Genomic DNA, 8,543 nt, shown 5'->3' with positions numbered 1-8,543 from the left:
TGGTTGCCTCTGAAATCTTTCCTATTATAGCTAGTCTCATAGTGCAGTGGTAGAGCTTCCGCCTCCGATGGGGTCGACGGTTCGATTCTCCTAGTGCCCTAGTGAATAAAATTTATATTGCGTTAGCCACGTGCAGATAAGCTGCAATGCAACTATATATCCCTCATGTCAAACTTCACTACACAAAGAAATCACAATTGCGTAACATATATATGAGAAAATTATTTGAAGCAATGCGGAAATTTGAATCGGCGTTCTAGGTGCTCCTGGATGCTTGCATCCACTCAGCCACGGCGGGATAATACCTATCCAACTCCGAGCCCTATTGAGTCCATTGGGTGAGTCTGGAGGCTTCAACTGACGCCCCAACCATTTTTTCTATTTTTTTTTTTACAAATAGCCTACTTACACTATCGGCTGTTCTCCACTATACGCACCACCTTCAGAACACAAAGATATATCACGTGATATATCAATTTATATACCAAGCTTTTGTGATTTCTGTGTGTGCTGGTGGAGGCACATATGACTGAGAACACCGTAGCTCAGTGACCAGAGTGCAAGTGAACTATTCGTAAAACAAATCCTGGTTGTGGCATCAGTTGAGAATCCAGACTCTACAAACTGAGCAGAATTCTGGGCTGAAAAGCTTTTGTCCAATTATGACCGCGATGGTTAAGACACGTGTCTGAGAGTCACTAGTACGATGGTTCTAGTATTCCCTCCATTGCTCCAAATGATTTTATTTCCTTTCCCCCGTTCCATCCCTAATACTGATCCCTTCCCAGTGTTATATTGTCGTAATCGCTGGAAGCTTTCCTCCTGATAGTTCCCTTCCCTTCTCCCACTCAATTCCCAAATCCTTTCCTATTTCCCAGGTCACAGCCAATTTGCCGCTGGGAGGATCGGATTGCACGGGATGATGCACAGTGACACTAATGCAACTAAAAAAATGATGTCGTGGGACGTGAGACAACACGACGCCTGGCTGCTACATAATACGCTTCACGAGGACAGGGTATCTCAGCGTTAATTCATTCTAATATTACTGCGTTAATAATACTTATATGAACGTAAGTAAGCATAATATATTTCGACAGTATAAGATTCTGAATCAGGATACACAAATACATGTAATTTTGCTTAGCTTTGTGGAAATGTAATATAAAATGAAGTGCTTTATTGCGAGATGAAAAAAAATTTGAGTATATAGTGAATGAAGCAGCCAAATATCACCAACAAAAAATAATCCTTATTAAATATTTTATTTACATGGCCAGTCATATTGAAATCTGAGTGTCACATTGGTATAATCGGCCTAAGAGCGTTTCGTAATTAATTAGGTAAAGCAAGATTAACCAGGTGAGTAAGAGCCCCCAGGATCACCTTAGCTAAGTATCATGTTTGCCGGTGATGCGAGCCAATTAATGTCTCTATACTATAATTAGAGTTGTGGTAGTCCGTCGCTTCATTGGTTCGTCTGGGAGTTGTAACCGGTCCTAACAACCTTAGCACCATCTCAGTTGCTCATCTAAAGATTCTCAAAAGTCCTAACATCGTTGCCAACACCCCAGCTGCTAATCTCTACTTTTAATCCGGAATTTTGGGTTCGAATTCCGGACAGGACGGAAATGGTTGGGCGCGTTTCCTATCCCATAATGCACCTATTCACCCAGCAGTAAATTGGTACCCAGGAGTAAGTCAAATTGTAGTGCAGTGTCATTCTGGGCAGAGTCAGCTGTTCCACTTAGGGGGGAGGGGGTAGGGGACCTAAATATCAATGTGACACGTAGATAAAATGGCTGTCTGTCCTAAGAAAAAAACTATTATTATTATAATTATAGTTATTTCAGTTGCGCATCTCTGGGATCCCAAAAGCCCAGACAATATTGCCAAGATCTCCGGGTTATAACCAGTCCTGGCAATCTTGATAACATCTTAACATATCTCTTTTCTACATTCGTCTTTGAAAGGGATTGGTTCAAGGCGCAAAGCGGTTCCATATAAAGTATATATATATATACTGTATATACATATATATATATATATATATATATATATATATATATATATATATATATATATATATATATATATATATATATATATATATATATATATATATATATATATATGTCGTACCTAGTAGCCAGAACGCACTTCTCAGCCTACTATGCAAGGCCCGATTTGCCTAATAAGCCAAGTTTTCCTGAATAATAAATTTTCTCTAATTTTTTTCTTATGAAATGATAAAGCTACCCATTTCATTATGTATGAGGTCAATTTTTTTTTAATCAAGTTAAAATTAATGTAGATAATGCTGGGCAAATCTAAGCCCTTGCGTGACGGGAGATGTCTCTTTAACTAACGAACCGTCTTATGCACTTAAATGACGGACATACCTGTAATGGAACCCCTTTGTACCTCACCCATTATCCTGCCCAACCACTCGGGCTGGACGATAGAGCGAGAGTCTCGCTTCATGCAGGTCGGCGTTCAATCCCCGACCGTCCAAGTGGTTGGGCACCATTCCTTTCCCCCCCCCCCCCGTCCCATCCCCAAATCCTTATTTTGACCCCCTTCCCAGTGCTATATAGTCAACCAACCTAACCTAACCTATCTTTATGGGTTAGGTTAGGTAGCCGAAAAAGTTAGGTTAGGTTAGGTTAGGTAGGTTAGGTAGTCGAAAAACAATTATTTCATGAAAACTTGGCTTATTAGGCAAATCGGGCCTTGCATAATAGGCTGAGAAGTGAGTTCTGGCTACTAGGTACGACATATATATATATATATATATATATATATATATATATATATATATATATATATATATATATATATATATATATATATATATTGGTAGCAGTCTTTCCTGTAGACATATATTATTAAATATGACCGAAAAAGTAAGATTAATAATTCTAACACGAATTTTCTCTATCTTATGTTTCTTTTCACTGTTGATGGTAATTCAAAGATCAATTCTCCAAAATTCATTTTTATTTCTAGTCTGACGCGACACTTGAGCGCGTTTCGTAAAACTTATTACATTTTCAAAGACTTTAGTTTACAACCACAACTGAAAGTGAATAGAACTTACACATCTTCGAGGTTTATATCTACATTTGGGTGAAGTGGATGAGGTGAAAAACGAACTTTCAACAATGGGTATTCAATAGGTATTAAATTCCAACACAAGACACAACACGAAACAATGGGTATTGAATGGGTATTAAATTCAAACACAAGACAGAACACGAAACAATGGGTATTGAATGGAAGTAATTGTAGAAAGCCTATTGGTCCATATTTCTTGATGGTTCTATATTGGAGCGGAGTCTTGAAGTGGGTAGAATATAGTTGTGCATTAATTGGCTGTTGATTGCTGGTGTTGACTTCTTGATGTGTAGTGCCTCGCAGACGTCTAGCCGCCTGCTATCGCTGTATCTATCGATGATTTCTGTGTTGTTTGCTAAGATTTCTCTGGTGATGGTTTGTTTGTGGGAAGAGTCTATATTTTCCTTAATGGAGCCCTGTTGCTTATGCATCGTTAAACGCCTGGAAAGAGTTGTTATTGTCTTGCCTATATACTGTTTTTTTGGGGGCTTACAGTCCCCAAGAGGGCATTTGAAGGCATTGACGACGTTGGTCTCTTTTAAAGCGTTTTGCTTTGTGTCTGGAGAGTTTCTCATGAGTAGGCTGGCCGTTTTTCTGGTTTTATAGTAAATCATCAGTTGTATCATATATATATATGTATATATATATATATATATATATATATATATATATATATATATATATATATATATATATATATATATATAAATATATATATATAAATATATATATTTAAATATATATATATATATATATATATATATATATATATATATATATATATATATATATATATATATATATATATATATGTCGTACCTAGTAGCCAGAACGCACTTTTCAGCCAACTATGCAAGGCCCGATTTGCCTAATAAGCCACGTTTTCATGAATTAATTGTTTTTCGACTACCTAACCTACCTAACCTAACCTAACATAACTTTTTCGGCTACCTAACCTAACCTAACTTATAAAGATAGGTTAGGTAAGGTAGGGTTGGTTAGGTTCGGTCATATATCTACGATAATTTTAACTCCAATAAAAAAAAATTGACCTACATAATGAAATGGGTAGCTTTATCATTTCATAAGAAAAAAATTAGAGAAAATATATAAATTCAGTAAAACTTGACCTATTTGGCAAATTGGGCCTTGCATAGTAGGCCGAGAAGTGCGTTCTGGCTACTAGGTATGACATATATATATATATATATATATATATATATATATATATATATATATATATATATATATATATATATATATATATATATATATATATATATATGTCATACTAGGTACGACATATATATATATATATATATATATATATATATATATATATATATATATATATATATATATATATATATATATAATCAAAATATACTAATAATACAAGGTTGGATTATTAGTATATTTTGGTAACAATCTTTCTTGAAAACATACGATGTTGAATATGACCGAAAGGGCAAAAATAATTCTAACGCGAATGTTTTCAATATTTATCTTATGTTTTTCTTTACTGTTGGGGGGTAGTTGAAAAATTAGCTATCTAAAGCTCATTTTCGCACTTTTTTTTTGTCTGATGCCAAGAGATGCGTTTCGCAAGGACGCATCCCGTTTCGCAATGGGCAGAGTTTCTTTCCCCATGGTGCTTCACCTTCACCAATTATTAAGTACCTTGGAGTTAGACAGTTGGTACGGGATGCTTCCTGGTGTGTGTGTGTGTGTGTGTGTGTGTGTGTGTGTGTGTGTGTGTGTGTGTGTGTGTGTGTGTGTGTGTGTGTGTGTGTGTTTGAAAAATATTGATTGTTGATTGACAGTTGAGAGATGGGCCGGAAGAGCAGACCTCAACCCCCGCAAGCACAACTAGGTAAATACAATTAGGTGAATAGATACTCTCTCAGTGGAATTGACAGGGGTTGACAAGGATGGATTATTTAACACGGGTGGTACACGAACAATGGGACACACGTGGAAAGTGAGCATCCAAATGAGCCACAGAGACATTAAAAAGAACTTTTTCCAGTATCAGAATAGTTAGTAAATGGAATGCACTAGGAAGTGATGTGGTGGAGGCTGATTCCATACACATTTTCAAATGTAAATATGATAGAGCTCGAGAAGCTCAGGAATCTGTACACCAGTAGATTGACAGTTGAGAGATGGGACCAAAGAGCCAAAGCTCAACCTCCCGCGAGCACTACTAGGTGAGTACAGGCACATAAATGAACACTCAACAACAATCTGTATTGCCTAGGGGTTAGGTTAGGTTAGGTTAGGTTAGGTTAGGTTAGGTTAGGTTAGGGCGTCAGCAAATATGTGAATGAAGAAACTAATGAAATTTGGTAGTGAGTGTGTTAAAGGAAGGTTTGAGTGAGGGAGTTACCGATAGATTAAGATAGGTTATGAATGAGTTCGCTGGGGAAGGCATGCTCGAGACTGTGAATGAATCTCCTGATGAAGACAGCAACGAGGCTTTAAATTAAATTGTAAACGAGACCATCATCAATGGTGCAGAGAAGTTTCCTAGCAGGGCCATGGGCGAGTGTTCGAATATAAATACTCGCAAGAGCATGAATGAGAATGATAGTGAGTGAATTAGAGAGGGGCATTACCGAGAGTGTGAACGGTGGGGGGGTGGAGGGGGCCAGTAACGATTAAGTACGTTGGGTTAGGGTCGGGAAATGGAAAGAGAGAGAGAGAGAGAGAGAGAGAGAGAGAGAGAGAGAGAGAGAGAGAGAGAGAGAGAGAGAGAGAGAGAGAGAGAGAGAGAGAGAGAGAGAGAGAGAGCAAGACATCTCTTCCCGTAAACAAACAAATTTGGGATTCGGAACAATATAACATAAAAGACAAAGGTAAATCAAGAAAGCGTAAAAATCAACTTTTTACTTCAGCAATTTTGTATTCTTTATTTAGTGTTAATGAGACTTGGCACGAAAAATCTCAGAGCTCTCACGATTTGTCGCGATTGGATTTAACAAATGTTTCTCTCCCAGGATTTAACAATTAGAAAAATCTGGATGATGGATTTCGCGGCAAGAAAAAATGTTTCGGGAGACAGAGACAAAAACAGAGAGAGAGACAGACATAGATAGACGGAAAGGTAGAAAGAATGAGAGACAGAGACAGAGAGAGGTGTTGGGCGGAGAGGAAGAGACAGACAGACCTCCTTAGTTAGGGAGTGAGGACTATCAACCGATCCTTAACTGCTCAAAAAATAAATGCCCACTGAACAGCACTTGGGAACCTGGCTGCACAGTATCTGAAAGGTCGTGTTGCAGAGAACAACAGTAGAGTGTAATGGTTGAAATGAGCAATACAAACAAGGAAGGCCCTATAAGATTGTCAACAAATGTCAGAAATCATCTTCTCTAGCACCTACCTGTTTACAATATAAAAATAGAAAAACAGGAAGCCAAGGATTGTCCTTATATATCTCGTCAGTAAACTAAGGAAAGAGAGAGAGAGAGACGGAGAGAGACTATAACTAAGGGAACGAAATAATTTAGAAAAAACTTCTTGTTTATTTCATCTTTAAGAATATATGCAAATCCATCTTCAGTTAATTACCCTTATCCTCTTACCAGCTTTCTTCATCCCACGCCCATCCTTTCTCCTTTCTATACCTCTAAATCCTTCCCTCTTCTTCCTTCTCCCTCTATTCATTCATTTTTCCCTATTCTTCACCTAGATTAGGGCACGCAAAACACACCCACCTGTCCGTATATCTCTCTCCCTCCTCTCCTACCCGGGCTAATAACTGAGCCCTATCTTAAGTGAATACTCATTCCATTCAAACCATTCAGTGCAATCCAACTTCTTTCCAACAACTAATTGAACCTCATCCCTGACGACTAATTAGAATTCTTTTTCCCTAACACTCTCTACAATCGCTTGTCAATCACTGAGGCTCGTAATGCACACGCGGGCCTGCAGGAGGCTCCAAACAACAGACTTACAGATTAAGTTCCCACACGACACTTCTGCCCTAGGCAGACCTTGGGGGGAGCTGAAAAGTTTTCGCAACCTAATAGAAACAAACCACAAGCAAACAGGCGGGATCTAGCAACCACTGCAAGCTAGTGTTTACGCTTGTGTGGGCGCTGAAAGTAAACTAGAAGGAGGTAAGACTTGAACTGAAGGGAGGAAGTACGAAAAAGATAAGTCTTGGCAGAATTTAATGGGCAAATTAACGATTTTGAAACTCAGCTCTTGACGGTGTGGGTCAATACGCAATGCCTATCTAAAACAGAAATAAGAAAACATAATTTAAACCAAAAAACATAGAGTTTTAAACAAAATGTAAGACCATCCGACCAAGGAAGGGAGGCAATGCAAAACAATTATCAAGAGAGAGCGCTAATTAACCTATTACAACTATATGGCTACTGGAAGAAATTAGGATAAGGATTTGAGATAGGATGAAGGAAAGAAATAGTGCCCAGCCACTTGGACGATCAGGGAATGTACACCGACCTGCATGAAGCGAGACCGTTGCTCTACCGTGTAAGATATTGAAGTGCATAGACAAAGAAGTGAAATAATTTAAGGAGATAATGCAGGTGGAAGTTAGATATACAGATGAGCAAAACTAACTTGGGCAACAACTCTCGCGTACTGAGAATCGTGAACAAGTTTTCATTAACGTTCGCCAGAAGTGGTGACGGCGGCCACCAATCACAGCTTGAGGAGCGACTATGATTTACAGTACTTGATCGTCAGGAAAGTTAAATGCACAAATAGGTGAGTACACACATACACCCCTGCCCCCCCCCACACACACACTGTCAGAACTGTCAGAAATGACTGTTTGGTCTGTCAGAAAGCCTTTTATATAGTACTCCATAAAAGGTTGTTACAAAACTTGGAAAAACAGGCAAGAGTAAAAGGTAAAGTGCTCCAGTAGATAAAGGAGTATTTAAGCAACAAGAGACAGCGAGTAACTGTGAGGAGGGAGACATCAGAGTTGCGAGATGTCACCAGCGGAGTCCCACAGGATTCTGTACTTGGACCCATCCAGTTTTTTATATATTTAAACGATCTTCCGGAGGATATAGACTCATTCCTCTCAATGTTTGCTGATGATGCAAAAATAATGAGAAGACTCAAGACATATGAAGATAGACAGAGACTACAACACGACCTGGATAAACGGGAGGAATTGTCTAGAAAATGCCTGTTAAAGTTTAACTCAGGAAAGTGTAAAGTAATAAAATTAGGCGAAGGGAGCAAAAGGCTGAACACAAGGTACCATCTGGGAGGTGAAATCCTGCAAGAGTCAAATAGAGTGAAAGATCTGGGGGTTGATATCACACCGAACCAGTACCCCGAAGCCCACATCAAAAGGATATCATCATCGGCATTTGCTAGATTGGCCAAAATAAGAACTGCCTTTAGAAACTTGTGTGAAGAATCATTTCGAA

Source organism: Procambarus clarkii, chromosome 1 (genome assembly GCF_040958095.1).
Source record: "Procambarus clarkii isolate CNS0578487 chromosome 1, FALCON_Pclarkii_2.0, whole genome shotgun sequence".
Classification (NCBI taxonomy): domain Eukaryota; kingdom Metazoa; phylum Arthropoda; class Malacostraca; order Decapoda; family Cambaridae; genus Procambarus; species Procambarus clarkii.
This window is presented reverse-complemented; position numbering follows the sequence as displayed.